Consider the following 295-nt stretch of genomic DNA (forward strand, 5'->3'; position numbering starts at 1 on the left):
TTGCGGCAAGTATCAGTCTTGGGCCAATGTTTATCCCCGTAGTGAGGCACGTTAATGTGTTGTAATATTTCAAATACCCTACCTCCCTTTGCTGTTCTGATATGCACCCTATCAAACCCTTAGAAGTTTATTCAGTTCCCCGTTGTATTCTGAAATTGTCTCAGCTTGATTCGAGCCATGAGTAATACTACTCATGCACAGTCTCTCCTTGTTGCACGAGTAAAAATGTAGTGAGGAAAAAAAAGAAGGGTGGTGTGTTGTGGTTTTGGTTGTGTGTTTTTTTTTTTTTCCTGCA

This window comes from Calonectris borealis, chromosome 2 (genome assembly GCF_964195595.1).
Source record: "Calonectris borealis chromosome 2, bCalBor7.hap1.2, whole genome shotgun sequence".
Classification (NCBI taxonomy): Eukaryota; Metazoa; Chordata; class Aves; order Procellariiformes; family Procellariidae; genus Calonectris; species Calonectris borealis.